This window comes from Mastigoproctus giganteus, chromosome 10 (assembly GCF_048544385.1).
Source record: "Mastigoproctus giganteus isolate SK-2022 chromosome 10, ASM4854438v1, whole genome shotgun sequence".
Lineage (NCBI taxonomy): Eukaryota > Metazoa > Arthropoda > Arachnida > Uropygi > Thelyphonidae > Mastigoproctus > Mastigoproctus giganteus.
The window spans coordinates 88,019,459-88,038,351 of NC_143584.1; the positions used below are offsets into that span (position 1 = coordinate 88,019,459).

General features: G+C 38.8%; 1 protein-coding gene across 2 annotated transcripts in view; it reads right to left on the bottom strand.

The window, feature by feature from the left end:
• The window catches only part of LOC150079140 (vacuolar protein sorting-associated protein 11 homolog), a 697,977-nt gene that overhangs the window by 138,725 nt on the left and 540,359 nt on the right, over positions 1-18,893 (bottom strand). The gene's annotated exons all lie outside the window — the stretch shown is intronic.

Sequence of the window (18,893 nt, forward strand, 5' to 3'; positions counted from 1 at the left end):
TTTACCATGGAAAATAACATGAAAATTTAAACAGGGCTATAAACACTCTGACAGTCACACAGAAAAGAGAAGCATTAGGATCATGGGTATCTAAAATCCTGAAAGAAAGAAAGGGATCCGTGGTCCAGCACTCTAATAAATTGAGGCTTTATTGTCAGACACCGCTAACTACAAAATCATTTTGTAGTAAGCATTTTGTAATTAACCAAGAAAAAGTCATTTGACATTTTCTTCGTTTACCCGAAATATGCTTATAGCCGAAGTGTAAACTACTAGAGAAATACATTTCTATGACATAATATGCATTGTTATTTGTGTAAAGTTAAACTAAAGTTGTCTCAAAAAAAAAAAAAATGCAATTTTGTAGTTAAAGTTAATGTTGTCTGATACTAAGCCCTGAGGGGCTTTGAGGGGAACAGGTATCCTGTGTGTTATCAGACACTCAGCCTAAAATACTGATGGATCCAATATCTCTCTATTACAGAAGATTTAGGAGAAGTCCGGTTGGCCTGCCTCCCTAAAATTCACTCATGCACACCTTCTCGATGGTAAGCCCTGTTACGTCACTTAGGTGGCAACGAACGTGTAGAGTGGTTCTCTTCAAGACACCTGGTCAGCTTGAAGAGGAAAAGACCAAACCCTCGAGCATATGACAGCACGACAAAAGAAATGGCCCTCAGTCCCGAGCAGCTTTCACTCCCCCTCTTACAGCACCAAGAGAATCTGCTGTACACCAATGGAAACAGTGAAAGGAGTGAAGGTGGAGTTGGGTTTCTGGTCCATAAAGATTTAAAAAACAACATTTTGGAATTCAAAAGTACATCACCAAGGGTGTCAAGACTAATACTCAAGATTTCTAAGAGGTACAAGCTAAAGGTTATAATGATTTATGCACCAACATCGAGCCATGATGATGAAGAGGTTGAAGAAATGTACACCGAAATTGAGTCTTCTAGATGAGTAGAAAACCCACTACACTATTATTATGTGGGACTTCAATGCTAAGGTTGGAAAAAGACAAAACAGCGCAGAAAGGGGAACTATAGGAAATTTTGGAATTGGTGAAAGAAATGAAAGAGGTGAAAGACTCGTGAAATTTGCAAAAATTGTCAGTAATGAACACTTTTTTCAAGAAAAGGGTGAACAGAAAGTGGACATGGAAGAGTCCAAATGGATTAACAACTAATGAAATTGATTTCATTCTCACTAACAGAAGATATATTGTGAATGATGTTACCGTCCTGAATAAAGTAAATGTTGGAAGTGATCACAAAATGGTAAGATGTACACTTGATATAGATGTAGGAAAGGAAAGGAAAAAACTGACTCGAGTAAATAATACAAAGGTCTTTGAGATAACAGAAGAGGAGAAAAAGCAGTATGTAATGGAACTTAAGAACAAGTTTGAGCTTCTGCAGACTGCTCAGGACCAAGATATCGACAAGGAATATTACAACTTTCTGAAAGTGATAAAGCCCAAGAAACCTATAGGGAAAAAAAATCCAAAGAAGAAAAAATTATTGAAGAAACACTTATTATGATGAACCGAAGGCGAAAAATGAAGAGCAAGATAAACACTGACAAGGAAAAAATTGAGTATACTGAGTTATGCAAAGCCATTAGAAAGGGACTCAGAGAGGACATAAGAAGATTTAACACAAGAAAAGTAGAACAAGCATTAAAGGAAAACAAAGGATTTAAATCAGCAGCCATGAGCAGTAATACAGAAAGACAAATGATACTGAAACTGAAGAATAGCGATGGTGTACTTATAAACAGCAGAGAAGGCATAATTCAAATAGAGAAGGCTACTATAGAGAATTATACAAGGAGCGAGGGAATGATGCCAGCAGTGAGGAAGATGGATTGCAAAGTAGCAACACATACAACATACCCGATATTCTTCCTGATGAGGTAGAACATGCATTGAAGAAAATGAAGAATCGGAAAGTCCTGGTGGAAGATGAAGTTAAGCCACGATCCCAAAGAATTAGAGGAAAATCTTAATGAGTTATGCACAGTTAGTAAGGATTTTGGACTAAAGATGAATATGGCTAAAACAAAAGTTATGATGAACAAGTATGCCACAAAAAGGGAAATAATGATTGGAGGAGCAGTAATTAAAAAGGTGGAGTCATATACTTATCTGGGACAAGTTATTAGCTGTAATAATGATAAATGGGTGGAAGTCAAGAGAAGAATAAATATTGGATGGATAGCATACAGGAAATATTGTCACATACTGAAGAGCAATATCCCAGTTTGTCGAAACGTAAAATAATTTTTTTTTTTTTTTTTTTTTTAGGAGCATTAGCAACTAAGACCATATTGCTCCGAGAATATGCGGTGGTGATTCCATTGACCTTTCCGCCTCCTCCGTATTTGGTGGTGACGGGCTTGAACACCGGTCTAATCAAGAAGCGTGTGCTACGCACTGTTGCTCCTTCCCACCTGGCTACGGAGGCGCCTCGTAAAATAATGAACCAATGTATACTCCCCATCATGACATATGGAAGTGAAACTTGGGCACTCAGCAAAAGAATGGAAAAGAAGCTGAGAACTACACAGCAAAGAATGGAATGAATTATATTGGAATCAGACTGTTAGATAAGAAGAGAAACACATGGATTAGGCAGCAAACTCAAGTAAAGGACATTCTTATCAAAACTAAAGAACTAAAATGGTCTTGGACAGGACACATAGCTCGAAGACATGATGACAGATGGACTAAGAAAATAACAGAATGGTACCCAAGAGGGTTTTCTAGAAGAAAACCTGGAAGACAAAGGCAGAGATGGATAGATGAAATTTATGAGCTTGTGGGTAGTAAATTGATGGCCAGTGCTCAAAACAGAAGGAACTGGAAAGTTGCTGGAGAGGCCTTCATCCTGCAGTGGATTGAAAATGGCTGATGATGATGATGATACTAAGCCCTCGAAATTAGACAGCTAGGTAGGATGACTGAGAGTCAACTTGAGAGTAATCAGAATAGTAAAGAGAAACACAGGTTAAATTTCTAACCTCTCAGCATGTCTGCAATTAGTGCTAGTTGGGAGAACTGACTGATTAGTGCTAAGCATTGAGTTCTCCTCTTATTTGTTAAAGAAGTGCAGTCTTGCTGGGTGGCTAGATGTCTGTTTTTTTTTGAGAAAGAGCAGCCATGCTGAAGGGATGGAAATTCAGTCTCCATTTCTGTTACTATTTTGGTGTAATCTTTCTGAACACAGTGTGCCTCTTAAATCTCTCTTCTCTAATAGTGTATTTCAATGTACAATATTGGGGGTTTGAGATGTTGAATCCACAGTCCTCTGCAACAAATATGCTACATAAGTTTGCTGGATGATTTCTCTTTTGGTTAGACCTGTTTCCCAATCCTTCTTTCCAATTTGCATAGAATGTGTCTTACATAATATTTACCACAGCAAAAAACCTATTAAAAACATCTCTCATTTTTTGGGGGAGTGAATCCAAAGCACAGTAGTTGTTTCAGATTTTTATTACTAGTATATTGTATTACTCTAATAAAATTTTGTCTTTTAGCTATCCTGTTAACATGATAATGGTATATCCAACTCCTGAGTGGCAGGAAAAGATGAATAAGGCTGATATGAGCAAACTGAGAAATTTTTGAGAAGGGTTATAAAAATTATCTCAACCATAGTTCATTGCATTATTTTGTCAATAATCCTCCTGGGTTTTCATTCCAAATGGGTATGGCTTTTATAAGGTATTAGTAGTCACAAATGAACAAGAAAGCAAGCTTATAGGGCATCAACAAAAAAAGGTAGTAGTAGTAGTAGTAGTGGCATGTGATGCAAGAAAGCAAATGTATGAGCTTATGCAGCATCAGCCAAAAAAAAAAAATCACACCATTCCCTCCAAATGCCTGTCCAGTTCCTCCTTAAATTTATTCAACCTATCAACTTCCACAACGACAAATGGAAGTTTGTTCCAGCAATTAACCACACGCTGGCTAAAGGCAAATTTCCGCACATCTATTCTACATCTGCCCTTTCGTAATTTGAATTTATGCACCCTTAGGTTCGTAATCTGAACAAGTGGAAGGATCCGATCAGAATTATGCGTGCTGAACCCATTCAAGGCCTTATACACCTCAATCAGATCACCGCGCAGGTGCCTAGTCTCCAGCCACTGCAATTTGCAGAACTTAAGCCTCTCTTGATAAGAGGATCCCTTCATTCCCCTCACCAATCTTGTTGCCCTTCTCTGTACATGCTCAAGTAAATCTACATCCTTCCTAAAATGAGGCCTCCAGACCTGTACGCAGTACTCAAGGCGTGGCCTGACCATTGCCTTATACAGAGGGATAATCACCTCCTTTTCCCTGCTAGCAAAATTCCTATAGATCATTGACAAAACCCCATGACCTGCCCTGGCAGACTGTCTGCATTGCTCAGAAAACTTCATATCTGCCTGCACAATTACTCCCAGTTCTTCTTCATTTTCTACCACCTTAAGTGTAGTATCACACAGTTGGTACATTTCTCTGGGGTTACTTCTACCCATATGCAGTACTTTGCATTTGTCAAGGTTAAACTTCAGTTGCCACTTCTTAGCCCGTCTGCCCAAATTATCTAGATCCTGTTGCAGTAGCACACTGCCATTACTGTCATTAACAACCATGCAAACCTTTGCATCATCTGCAAACTTCGACATTAAGCCTGATATACCTTCATCAATATCATTGATAAATATACAAAACAACAGTGGACCTAACACCGAACCTTGTGGGACTCCACTAATAACATTAGTCCAAGAACAGCAGCACCCATTAATTACCACCCTCTGTCTTCTCGCACTTAACCATCCTTTTATCCATTGTAGCAACTTACCCTTAATACCATTCTGCTCCAATTTGTACAATAGTCTTCCATGCGCAACAGTGTCAAAAGCTTTCCTGAAATCCAAATATATATCAAAATTATTTTTTGCATCCAGTTCCTTTGTAACCACATCATAATATCCTATCAAATTTGTCAGACAAGACTTTCCCTTAACAAACCCATGCTGTGTCTGAATTATTGCTGTAGTCCTGTCTAGATGATCCTGCAATGCATCTTTAACCAGCGACTCCATTATTTTACCCGGAACAGAAGTTAAACTAACTGGTCTGTAATTACTCGTGTCACCCTTCGATACCCCTTTGTGAATTGGGGATACATTTGCACATCTCCATTCCGTGGGAACCTCCCCTGAGTCCAAGGATGCTCTCATAATTATGGCTAAGGGTTTGCTTAGTTGCTTTGCCGCCTCCTTTAATATAACTGGATAGATCCCATCCACCCCAGGTGCTTTTCTTACGTTTAACTTCAACAATTTCTCTTCCACTTTGCTCTCAGTTATTACAAAATCATTAAGTATCCTGCTACAATTTGATAACCTTCTGCCATTTTCAAACCTTAATAATTCCTCACGTGTGAATGTAGATTCAAAATACTCATTCAGTTTGTTTGCTATCTGAGCAGGATCATCAACAGTCGAACCATCGATGTCAAGTGGACCAATCAGATTCATCCCCTTCCTTTTAGAGTTTATATAAGTAAAGAAATCCTTGCTGTTTTTCTTAGCATCTTTTGCCAAGGATTTCTCGTAATCTGCCTTCGCCTGCCGAACCTCCTTTGTGACCTGATTACAGATTAACTTATATCTGCCATAGGCTTCTGAGTCGCTTGATAATTTATATGCATCCCATGCATTTTTCTTCTCTGTTACGAGTCTCATTAGTTCATTTGACAACCATTTAGGCCTAAACCTTGAAAAATATTTCTTAATAGGCATGAAACTTTTAGTAGCTTCCACGATTAATTCCTTGAATGCTTCCCACTTAGAATTTACTGTTGGTAACATTGTCAGTTGATCCCACTGTACAGAATTTAAAAACTGTTGGAGACCACTGTACTCGCCTTTACCAGTAATGACCGGTGAAGTTAGAAGTTAGAAACTTTTAGTAGCTTCCACGATTAATTCCTTGAATGCTTCCCACTTAGAATTTACTGTTGGTAACATCGTCAGTTGATCCCACTGTACAGAATTTAAAAACTGTCGGAGACCACTGTACTCGCCTTTACGGAAGCAAAAACCCTTTCCTTTAATTACCCCTGATGGTAATTAAATCTTTAAGTAAATCCCACGTCAGTACAATGTGATCACTGCTACATAGTGGTTCTTTTATCTGCAAATTCCTAATACATGAATGATCACTGCTGATAACCAGATCAAGAGTATTGTCCTCTCTGGTTGCCGCTCGAACATGCTGCTGCAGAAAACAATCATCCAATAAATCCACAAAAGTCTGACTAGCGTGTGAGTGACCAACCCACAAGTTCCAGTCAATATCTGGGAAGTTAAAATCCCCCATTATAAGACATTCCGATTTACTAGCCCACTCTATTTCTCTCTACAATTGTTCATTGTACTCATTCAAGTCATTAGGCCTATAACACACTCCTACTCTTATTTTTACTTTCGCAGTGCTTATGTCACAACAAACTGACTCAACAGTGCACTGTTCATCTATATCAACTGGATGCACTTCTTTTGATTTTATGTTTTTCTTTATTAACAGCATAACACCTCCTCCCTTCCTATCCTGTCTATCCTTTCTGTACACATTGTACTCCCCAAATTCCAGTTCGGCATTCCTTATATCTGTGTGACACCACGTCTCCGATATCCCAACAATATCCGCCTTTGATGTCTTGACCAACACTTCAAATTCATCAAATTTATTTACTATACTTCTAGCATTGGTATACATGCAAGTATACATGCACCTATTCTTATTCTTAGTTACTCTAACACATCACATATACCCACCTGTTTCACGACGACTGCCATCTGTCCCTGAAACCCCCAACACCCCCTCGCTCCAGGTCGCTACTTATTCTAATAGAAGTTGTGCAAGAATCACCTTCACCTCTGCCTACGGCTACTGTTAAACTATTAGTCCTTGTATCCCCCCAAGCTATCAGTTTTCCGACCCACCCAACACTGCCTCAATAGCATCAGCAAATATTCTTGCACCCTTTCTATTTAAGTGTATCCCATCCCTGTAGAAGCAGTCTCTCCTGTTAACAAGTACAGTCCAGGCTGAATAAAATTCTATCCCTTGAGACTTGCACAATCTTTCCAGGGCCGAATTGATCGACATCATATACTCCCTCCTATCGTGTCTGGGCAGAATTGCAGAAACTTTCAAATTCAACCCGAATTCACGGCTTTTTTTCATCAGTGACCTGTACTTGTTAAGTAATTCTGCCGGTCTCCTACTCTTAATATCATTAGTGCCAACGTGTACAACTATATCACCTTTTGTGCCCCTAAAAGATGATATCCGCTCTACAACGTCATCAACCTTTGCCCCTGGCAGACATACCCTGGTCCTGTTCCACCTATCCTTTTAACAAAGGATGTTTCCCGTTTCCCTGACAATAGAGTCACCAACAACTACTAGTTCCTGTGGGACCAGCGCATTCTGCCTTTGGGGTTGCCGCTGTGTTGCGTGATGACCAAGTGCAAGCTCTGGCGTTGATGTGGGCAGCTGAGAGCCTGATGGGCCCCTCAATTTAGATCTTTCGAGGGCATCCACCCTGTCCTTCAAACTCTCATATAGGCCCATAACAACGCTGAGTTGTCGCCTGATTTCCTTACACTCCTTACAGCGCGCACACACAAAGACATCCCCCATGGCAATGTCATGTTCCGTTCCAGAGAGTTCGGCAAACATTTCACAAGTTGCACATTTTTTTAGGCTGTGATGCGTTGTAGAATCGCCCCCCTCAGTTCTCCCCCGAGTCACAGCACTCCTGCCACTTTGAGCCCGTTGCTTTGCTGCTCTAGTTTGGGGCATGATATTTTAAATTAATAAGATCAATAAATTAAATTAATTAAATGTCAATACTACGCTATCTAATAGAAACAGTTAAGCGTATTACTGTTTCTATAATTATACATTAGAGCTACCTCAATTAAAAATTTGAATTCCCTACCACTATATACAAAAACAATGCCTGCAATATTCGAACGAAATAACGGTTTTATAAAGTATTACGTATATCTACAAAAACTGTTTATATAAATTAAAATAAAAATAACCAGCGTAATTATAACTATAAGACTATAGTTATAATTATAACTATAAGCCTGTAACTCGCAGCTGTATTTTCTAAAGAGAGTCAGCGCCCTCTAAAAATAAGGTTCAGTTCTAAAAATTACAGCATCTCTAGATGCTGTAATTTATAGAATTGAAGCCTTTAGTCGTAAGGGTACCCTTGTGTTCCTATTAACCAATCTCTTTCCCCTTCTCTGCATCCATTCCAGCAGCTCTACAATCTACCTAAAATGAGGCCTCTGCACATGTATACAGTACTCAAGAAGATGTTGCCTGACCACAGCCTAATACAATGAATAATCAACTTCTTCCAGCTAGCAAAATTCCTGTATATCACTGACAAAACCCCATGAGCTGTCCTAGCAGCCTGTCTGCACTGCTCTGAGAACTTCATATCTGACTGCACAATTGTAGTCAGGTCTTTTTCATTCTACACTACACTGAGTGTAGTACCACAGTTGGTACAGTTCTCTGGGGTTACTGCTGCTCATATAAAGTACTTTGAATTTGTCAGTGTTACACATGGAAGACTGCAGAGTGCATGGAAGACTGCTGAGAAGTGGCAACTTCTCAGAACATCTTCCCAACTTTTCTAGATCCTGTTGCAGTAACATACTGTCATTAACAACCCTGCCAACCTTAGTATCACGAAACTAGGACATTAAGCCTAATATACCTTCATCCATGTCATTAATATATACGTACACCGATGGGCCAAAACATTATGACCAGCAAGTCGTTATGCAAATCGAAGCAACTGCAGGTGAACTACAGCGTGTGCACATTTTGGGACACAGTATAAAAAACACCTGATACTGAGCTCTGTTAATTAGTGTTACTCTTGTTCTTTAGATGGGAAAGGCAGCAAACTTAAGCAAGTTCGATAAAGGCCAAATTTTAATGGCCAGACAACTGGGTTAGAGCATATCTGAAATGGCATGGTTAGTGGGATGCTCACAGTCAGATGTGGTTAGTATCTACCGAAAGTGGTCCGAGGAACACCCACGAACCGCTGGCAAAGTGTTGGACGACCACAGCTCATCAATGCTTGAGGTGAGCGAAGGCTCTCCGGGGTGGTACATGGCAAGAGAAAGGCGACTGTGGCGCAACTTGCCAGTAATTGGAATGCTGGTGATGGGGGTAATGTGTCACAGCACACAGTACAAAGAACCCTGCTGAAAATGGGGCTGCGTAGCTGCAGGCTGCTCTGAGTGCCCATGCTAACCACGGTTAACAGCCGACAGAGGCTACAATGGGCACACGAACATTGAAACTGGACCTTGAGTGATTGGAAGGTTGACTGGTCTGATGAATCACATTTCCTGTTGCACCATGTGGACAGCTGAGCACATGTGCATCGTTTATGTTTCATGGCAACGGTCTTCCCCTCTGGCGGTGCAGTCTTTCAGTAGGATAATGTGCCATGCCACACTGCCTGGACTGTTCGAGACTGGTTCGCAGAACATGAGGAAGACTTCCAGGTATTGCCTTGGCCTCTAAATTCCTCAGACATCAATCCCATCAAGCATCCGTGGTGTTGGAACAGCAACTCCGATCTGCGGCGTCTCAACCACGGACCTTACAAGAGTTAAAGGAACTGCTGGTTACGTGTTGAAGACACATTTAGAAAGCTTGTAGTGTCCATGCCTTGCTGGGTACCAGATTTTGGCTGCACATGGAGGACCAAAATCATATTAGGAAGGTGGTCATAATGTTTTGGCTCATCGGTGTATTGGATTAGTGGAGTCCCTGAACCCTGAGGGACTCCAATAATATTAAGTTGCAACTTGCAAAATCTCTAGCTAATATTAAAAATAAGCTAACAAACATGACTAAAACTATTAAGCTATTTACTGAAGACAATTTAATATGTGAATTAAGTCAAAAATATGGGAAAATTTTGCAAAAAAACTTCGTTCCCAGGAGCTCAAAATTCTTTGTATGCACAAAGACAGCATCACCACTTCTTTTTAGTTACCTTTTCAAAAGCAAAGTCTTTTCTCTTTACCCTTGACAGCAGATGTATCTTTCAGTAAATCCCACACGAAAATATTATGATCACTGCCACCTAGTGTGGTTCCTTTATTGAGGGATTCTTAATGCACAAATTGTCACTGATAACACTTATCTGCAGACATTTTGATGTTTACAAAATTCATGGTGTTTCTGGATGTATTTTTATGCCAATTCTTAAAATACAAATTGTTTTTACCTAACATGTGCAGCTTTTATGCAAAAAGTTAGAATTTTTTTCCCTTAGATACTCATTCGATGTATATATATGTATACTACTTCCTTAGTGACAGACAGGCACAGACATACCAAGGATCACTGCGACCCTATGTGCCTCCAGTAAGCGAAATCAAATTTGCCACCCCAAAATATTTGGATTAAAAAATAATACAAAGAGTAAAAAAATTATTATTAATTTACTGAAAAAGAAACGAATTACAACATATCTCACATATAATATAAACAACAAACAAAAATAATAAAATCATTCTGAAATTCTGGAAATAAACTTTAAATTCTAAATCACAGTAATCATACTGTATTGCAATAATAAAATAAAAGGAAAATTATACTGTTAAAAAATTATACAAATTTATATTTAATTGCTTTAAGAGATGCAAATTTATTAACTATTTCATTTACGTTTATTTGTTCTAAAAGATCATTTTCTATTGAAAACACTGCCAAATTGGAGACTCGTTGTTGATAGTAAATAATTTTTGATTAATTTTAATTTTGAAAAACTCTATTCACCTAAGGCAAATAAAATTGGTAAAGTTAGAAAAATTCTTAATGCAACTGCTACATTTGGAAAAGAATCTGTAAAATCATTTTTAAAAATATATTGTAACACTTCATATAGAGTAATATTGTCTTCTATATCAAATTTTAATATAAATTTGATATAGAAGTCCTTCAAATAATGCTAAATCATCAATATCAGACTCATTATGATCCAAATCACTTAATTTAATATGTAAATCTTTGCAATGATTTAATAAATCATTATCTGATCATTTTTTTAATTCAGAAATATTATAAAATATTTTAAATATTTCTACATGTTCTTTCATATTTGTAAACCTTTTAGTTAATGAGAAAATTATTGTGTCCATCATTTGAAAGAAAAAATTAATTTTGAAATTTTTTTGTGAATCCTGAATAGCTTCATCTGTACTTTCATAATCATACATATCAGCTACAGAGAATCAGCTACGGGAATATTAGTCAAGCAATGCTGAAATTGCAAGACTTGCTTGTTGAGAAATGTGATCAGGGTTGTCAAGTTGAGAGTTTAGAGAAGACAGAGGTATCAGTTGATACAGAATATATGTCACTTGAGATATTGAGTGATTTATTTAATAAAATGAAAGAAGAGGATAAGATGATGGAGGGTGGTCAGGTACTTACTCCTGAGGAAAACTGGTATTGGTATTGGTGTTTTTGGGCACAAGGGCAACTGGGGCCAAAATGTGCCATTTTTTATATAAAAATTCAGTCCAATTTGTCATCATAAAAAATCATATATTCGTATCTGCTTAAGAAAGGTAAATAGTTCATTTAAATTTGCATTGTTTCCAATAATATGGGCGAGTGATAGATGCTCTTTCAGCCTTGACAGTGAAAGGAAAGTATTTTTTCGGAAATAGGAAGAGTGCTTACAATCTAAGAGTACATGCTTGATGGTAAGTGATCAAGTACAATGTGTGCATTGAGGTGGGGCATCCTCCTTGAGTAGATTTATTATTATTTATTATTATTATTAGCCATATGGTGCAAGGAAGCCTGAGGCTTATGCTGCAACGGCAAAAAAAAAAAAAAAAAATTCCCGCATTACCATGAGAGAGAGAGAGAGAGAGAGAGAGAGAGAGAGCGAGAGAGTCAGAAGTAGAAGGGAATCACCAAGAAAGAAAGAGAAGAATGATGATATCCAGCTCAGGACCCTGGGTTTGCCAAGCTCATACTCACCAGATGTGAGCTTGTTTGTTTGTTTGGTTTTTATTGGCGCATTAGCAACTAAGGCTATAATGCGCCAAACTCAACCAGATGTGAGCCCCTGGGGTAAAAGATATATATGGGTTGGATGTGTATGCCCTATGCATAATATTGCTAGAACACCTCTTCCTGTCTGCTTTGCCTGAAGCTAAATTTTCACAGTGCTGGTTTCTCTTTGATTTCAAGCAATTTGTTGTTCATTTGTGACCTCCAGATTTCAGACCACTGAAAAGTATAAATTTTTTTAATGTGCTTCGAATAATCTATATATGGTACTTGGTAATGTGATGGTATTGTACTGACTGGTTGTTTGGCTGCCTGGTCTGCTCTCTCATTACCTGTGATCCTAGAATGCCCTGTATCCAGCAAAATATCACTGCATGATTCTTACTTCGTAGGTGGTTTAAGCAGAAAAAAATTTGTTTTATGATGGGATGCGATATTGAAAGTTTATTGTCTAATGCAGACACTGCACTCATGGAATCTGTGTATATTATACTGCTAGTATTGTGGAAAGTGTTTATATTTTCTAGGGTTAATTTTATTGTTGAGGGCATGGCATTTATGCAGCTGTTTAATACTTTCATCTGCCAAGGATTTCTTTCCCCATTGCTGAAAATAGGTATCACAGTGAGGGAGAGTTACAGACCAAGGTGGATCAGGTACATCATTCTCTTGAAGCATATTGTTAAAATTTATGTCCCAGGCATGTATCAATTCTTTTAATCGAATACCAGTGGGTCTATTTTCAGTAATTTTGCTGTTGTAGAATGTGATCCAATCAGGGTTGAGAAGAAAAGGTCGAACAGGATGGGCTGGAAGGCTTTTGAATTTTGGCTGCAAAATTAAGGAGCAGCATTTTCCTTCTAAGGTGAAGTGGAGGTTCACATGCCTCTACATACAGAATCTGGATAGGGGATGTTCTAAAGGTTCCTAGTGCAGTATTAAGGGCACTGTGTTGGATAGTGTTCAGTCTGGTTAGTGCACTTTTCCTAGCCGAGTCATAGACAACAGCTCCTTAATCCAAGCGAGACTTGATAAGAGCACGATACAGATGTAGAAGAGAGTATCTATTGGCAGCCCATTTCATGGCAGAAATAGACCGAAGAATATTTAGTTTCTTTAAACAAACAGTTCGGAGATATGTTATGTGAGAAACATAGTTAAGTTTGGTGTCCAATATTAAACCTAGGAAATGAAAATTACTGGAGAGTGGTAACAGGTGGTTTTTTAGCCGAAGTTCCAGATGCAGCTTGCATTTTTTGCAGAAGTGAATTGCAATTGTTTTTTGTTCTAACATACGATATCCATTCTGCTGTGTCCATATTTCTAGCTTATTTATGGAGAGTTACAGCTGTCTTTCAATAGTATGAATATTTTTTGAACTGCAAGATAGAGTGAGATCATCGGCATACATGTATAATTCGAGAGTATTGGGAATGTTATGGGTTATAGTGTTCAGCCTAAGCGAAAAAAGAGTAGTGCTAAGTATTGAGCCTTGTGGGACACCTTCTTCTTGGGTATACTGTTGTTGTTGTTGTTATTTGGTTTTAGGAGCATTAACAACTAAGGCCATATTGCTCCGGGAATATGCGGTGGTCATTCCTTGACCTTTCCGCATCCTCCGTATTTGGTGGTAACGGGCTCGAACCCTGGTCTAATCAAGAAGCATGTGCTACGCACTGCTGCTCCTTTCCACCTGGCTATGGAGGCGCCCTTGCGTATAGATACGAGAAAGTACTGTTTGATAACAAACCTGAAAAGTTCTGTTTTGGAGAAAGTTTTGAATAAATTTCGGTAAATGTCCCCGCAATCCAGGTTGTGTCAAAAGCCTTTTCAATATCCAAACTTGCCATTACAAGATGTTCATTTTTCAGATAAGCATTATGGATGTTAGTGTCTGCTTTCACCCTGAGATCCAAAGTGGCTCTATTTTGTCGGAATCCAAACTGATCGTTGTTTAGCAGCTTTTGAGTTTCAAGAACCCAGGGAAGTTGTCTGTGTATCATCCTTTCTAGACTTTTACCCAGACAACTGGTGAGGGAGACTGGTCGGTAATTTTGTGGGAGTGATTGATCCTTTCCTGGTTTGGGAAAGGCTAAAATAACGGAGTGATGCCAGGTAGTTGTTTTTTTGTACCTTCAAGAAAGATCCGATTAAAGAATGTTATTGGCAAATTCAAAGCTATATTGTTTAGATGTTTCAGCATTAGATAAAAGATTCCATCAGCTCCAGAAGCGCTATTAGGTGATCTATTTAATGCTGTTTTGAGTTCAAAAAGACAAAAAGGTTGATTGTAGGCTAGAGACTGGGTAGTTTGGAAGTTTATCTTATATTTTTCTGCTATGGTTTTGATTTGTAGAAAGGAAGTATCATAAGCTGTAGTGGCGGATGTTTCAGAGAAAGTCTCTGCAAGTGTGTTGGCTATTTCTTGTGGTGAAGATATTACTTGTCGGTTCTTGGTTAAAATTGGAGCAGAAACCTGTAAATATTTGCCATTTAGTTGTCGAATTTTTTTTCCAAATAATTTTACTGCTAGTGTCTTTTGTGATAGGGCGCCTCTGTAGCCAGGTGGGAAGGAGCAGCAGTGCGTAGCCCACACTTCTTGATTAGACCGGGGTTCGAGCCCGTCACCACCAAATACGGAGGATGCGGAAAGGTCAGGGAATGACCACCGCATATTCCTGGAGCAATATGGCCTTAGTTGCTAATGCTCCTAAAAACCAAATAACAAATAACAACTTTTGTGATAGAGGAGGCAAACTGTATCCATGATTCTTTTTTGGCTTGTCTTCTAATTTGTCGTGCTTTTGCCTTAAGCCTTTTAAACTGAATTAGGTTGTGGGTGGTCGGAAACTTACGGAACAGATTCCAGGCTTTATTTTTTTCTTTTTTCGCTATGGTACAAGCATCATTCCACCAGTGTTTAAGGTTTCTGTGTTTGAAAGCAAAAGACCGTGGTATTGCTTTGGAAGCTGCTGCTAGTATTTGTTTAGTAATGTGCTCAGTGACATCATCATTGGACCCTAGTTGTATAAATTGGCTAGCATTAGCATTACTAGAGGCATATGATGCAAGAAAGCAAGCTTATGCAGCATCATCCAAAAAAAAAAAAAAAAAACCCGCTCCCATTTCACCCCTCCGTTCATTCCAAATACCTGTCCAGCTCAGCCTTAAATTTATTTAGGCTATCAACTTCCACAACAAAGGATGGAAGGCTGTTCCACCAACCAACTACCCGCTGGCTAAAGGCAAACTTCCACATATCTATCCTACATCTATCTTTCCTCAATTTGAATTTATGCTCTCTCAGGTGATTATTCTGAGCAAGAGGAAGAATTCCATCAGCATTGAGCATGCTCAAACCATTCAAGGCTTTATACACCTAAATCAGATCACCTCGTAGGTGCCTAGTCTCCAGACACTGTAATTTGCAAAATTTAAGCCTTTCTTTGTAAGAGCAACCCTTTGTTCCATTCACTAATCTTGTTGCCCTTCTCTGTACTCGTTCCAACAGCTCTACATCCTTCTTAAAATGAGGCCTCCGGACCTGTATACAGTACTCAAGGTGTGGCCTGACCATTGCCTTATACAAGGGGATAATCACCTTCTTATCCCTGCTAGAAAAATTCCTATATATCATTGACAAGACACTATGAGCTACACTTGCAGACCGTCTGCACTGCTCAGAAAACTTCATATCTGCCTGCACAATTACCTCCAGGTCCTTTTCGTTCTCTACCACTGTCCGTGTAGTACCACAGAGTTGATACGTCACTCTGGGGTTACTGCTTCCCATTTGTAGTACTTTACATTTGTCAATGTTAAACTTCATTTGCCACCTCTCAGCCCATCTGCTCAACTTTTCTAGATCCTGTTGCAGCAGCGTACTGTCATTAGTGTCCTTAACTCTTCCAACCTTCTTATTGTCTGCAAACTTGGACATTAAGCCTGAAATACCACCATGAATATCATTTATAAATACAGAAAACAACAAAGGACCCAACGCTGAAACCTGAGGGACTCCACTAATCACATTAGTCCACTATCAAAGGAGATGGAAACAGAAAACGTTTCCCAATCTGCTATGGAAAATTTCCATAACACCCAATGATCAGGGCAAGGTGTCTGCGTGTCCGCATTGTGTGAATACTGCATATAATTGGGAAATGATCATTGTTGTGAAGATCATTTGAAACTGTCCAATCTATAATAGAAAGTAACTCAGGGGAACAAATAGATAAGTCAATTGCTGACATAGATCCTGTGGGGAGATGAGTGTAGGTGTTATGACGAGTGTTCAGCAATGTTAGGTTCAGTTGGTCTATGAGTTTTTCTAGCAAGTGCCCTCTATTATCCATGTGAGCAGATCCCCATAGTGTATGATGTGCATTTAAGTCACCAAGAAGACAAATACAAGATGGTATTTGTTTTACAAGATCTTCTAATTCTTTCAACATGTAAATATTGTTAGGTGGAAAGTATAATGAGACTACAGTTATTGTTTATCCCATTGCTACACGACCTGCAATGGCTTCTAAGTGGGTCTGAAGCGGAATGTTTCTTGCTGGAAATTTAGAATCCACTAGGATTGCAACTCCTCTGTGTGCATGGCTTAAAGAAATTCTATCTTTTCTATAGGCTGTATAATGTTCAATCGAATAAGTTACCTATGGATTCAAGTAAGTCACTTGCAAGCAAATGGCTACAGGATTATATCGTGAGATCAAATCGTATATATCATCGGTATTACTGTGTAAACCTCTGCAATTCCATTGCACAATGTACTTCATTATTTGGTTTTAGAGAGGGAAGATGATTCTACCTGTTTCTTGTAAGAGGGAGCAGTTTGCTTTTGACCATCATGTTTAGTCTTATCCTTTCTTGGAAAATAAGGGCGTCCATATTTTGTACTCCCTTCTACATCATCAGTTCCAGTAAATGAACATCCAGTCTCCATGTCATCTTCTGCATGAAGATCAAGGGCTGTTTCTTCTTGGGCATTTACAGCTTCGCTGTCCATGCTGCTTGAATTTGGTTGTTGCAATTCAGTGGAGTGTTGCCTTTGTGGTTTCCTTTGTACTTTATCGATCAATGTAATTTTAGATGGAACCAAGAGTGGGGTATTGTTTATTTCGTCGATTGAAACAGGTTTGTTAGTGGACTGATTTGTCAATAGTACAGATCGTGCCCATTCTGCAATGGATGTGTTAGGTGGGATTGACACCTCTGTTTGAGTCACAACAGCTTGACAGTTTTGGGTAGCAGTAGCCATAGCTGCGTTTTGGCACAGTTACCTTGACTTGCCTTCTTGCTTCTTGATATGATACTTTGTTTTCGATCTTAAACTTCTGTATCTTTTTTTCCATTTTCCACAGATCACATGATTTTGAATAAGCTGGGTGATCTCTCTTACAATTTGGGCACTCTGGAGATTTTGCAGTACAATCTGTTTGAGAATGATTTTTCGAACCACAATTAGGACATGTAATTTCACCTCTGCATGTTGTTTGAGAATGACTGAATTTTTGGCATTTGAAACATCTTAAGGGATTTGGAATGTATGCACAGACTCGGCAGTGCAGATAGCCTGCTTTCACTGAGTTTGGTAAATTTGGTGTACTGAAAGTCAATATGATATTTCACGTAGGAACTAATTTATCGTCCTGCCGGATCATGATTCGCCTTGCTTGTGTTACTTTTTGTTCTTGTAATTCCGTAACTATCTCCTCTTCGGTGATGTTTAATAAATCCCACTCACTTATTACTCCTTTTGAGGAATTCAGTGTATTATGCGATGTGATTTGATTGGGATTCTGCTTATAGTTGAAAGTTTCAATAACAGTTCAGAGTGTCTTTGCTGTTTGGTTTCAATTAATAGATCTCCTGACTGCAGTCATTTTACCATTTTTGGTGTTCCTGCTGAATTTTCAAGACATCTTTGAATGACAAAGGGAGACAATTTGCTTAATGGTTGAGTCGATAATGAATGCATTATCAGAAAAGCTGGTAGTTCTGATTTGCTAGATCATGTTCCCTTCTACAAGTGTCAGTATGTTGAGAGCCTGTTGGCTCTAGTGGTGGATATTCGTTGCAATCCATTGTTGCTCCTTTCAGCCCCAGGAGAGGGGCTTCCTTCTCCCAGGTTACCGACCCCACCATATGGAGGCAGGAGTGGTGCCAACCAGTGACCAAGCGATCAGAAGAATAGGAGAGCAGTACGTTGCTAGTGATAGCAGTAATGCTGCAAACGGAGTTAACAGTAATGTTGCAAACGGGGTTGGCAGTAATGTTGCAAACGGGGTTGGCAGTAATGTTGCAAACGGGGTTGGCAGTAATGTTGCTAGCATTGAAGCAGTGACGTTGCGAGCAGTGGAGGGTTTAAGAAAGCACTAGTACTTGCACTAGGAAAAACACTAGATAATCGCACTAGAAAGATCGCTTGGCACTCAGGGTCCCTGAAGAAAATAATAGTGTTGAAGTAGACTGAGAGAGAAATATTTTGTCTATAGTAGGTGATTTAAAGCAGGATGATATTAGTGCTAAAGTTAGTAATATACTGGCAAGTAGTTTTGATGGTCAGAGAGGTAGATACGAGGGTACTTTTTATTACGAAATTATTACTAAATTAAAAAAGCAAGTAGTTGAATATACTACAAAAAAGGGAATAAGATAACTAAAGCAGCATCAATTATGTATTAGAATGGGTTGATATGGATACTGTAGTGATGGCATTGACAATTGATAACTAAAG